This window comes from Engraulis encrasicolus, unplaced genomic scaffold, assembly GCF_034702125.1.
Source record: "Engraulis encrasicolus isolate BLACKSEA-1 unplaced genomic scaffold, IST_EnEncr_1.0 scaffold_92_np1212, whole genome shotgun sequence".
NCBI lineage: Eukaryota > Metazoa > Chordata > Actinopteri > Clupeiformes > Engraulidae > Engraulis > Engraulis encrasicolus.
The window spans coordinates 185,868-186,577 of NW_026946280.1; positions in this window are offsets into that span (position 1 = coordinate 185,868).

Sequence of the window (710 nt, forward strand, 5' to 3'; positions counted from 1 at the left end):
AGGCCTATGTTGAGCTACGTTAAGAGTTCACAGCACTAACCTCATATTATCAGGCTTGTGGTATCTGCATGATAATAGCGGTGCCATAAAACTATAAAGAACTCCTCTGTGAACTTCAGGTGGAGACCCTGGTGATATGAAATGGCGTCTACTTCAGGTTGAGACTCTGGTGATATGAAATGGCGTCTGGTCTGACTAAAATGGCGGATAGAGCTTGAGCTGGTCAGAGCCAATTGGCCAATTCACTGTCCTGCTTTGAGGCTTGTATATATTTTAAAAATGGAAAATGATACATACTGTATATTAACTGTGTGTGTGTGTTTGGGGTGGGGGGGAGGGGGGGTGGGGGGGTATTTTGATGTTAGTTTAAAATTGCTCAGGTAAAAACGCGGGGGGGGGGGGGGGGTGGCTGGTCAGGTAAAAACACAGGTTATGGGGGGGGGGGGGGGGGAGGTGGCGGATCAGCAGCCTCCACAGAGGAGAAGTATAAAGATAAGTAATGTGTGTGTGTGTGTGTGTGTGTGTGTGTGTGTGTGTGTGTGTGTGTGTGTGTGTGAGGGGGGGGGGGGGGGGGGGGGGGGGTTGGGGGGGTTACGTATGCTGTCCAGTCACCTATGACAATCTCTTTCTGTGTGTAACTTTGTGTGTGTGTGTGTGTGTGTGTGTCGGGGGGGTGGGGTGGTTGCTGGATTATGTGGTCCAGTCACCTA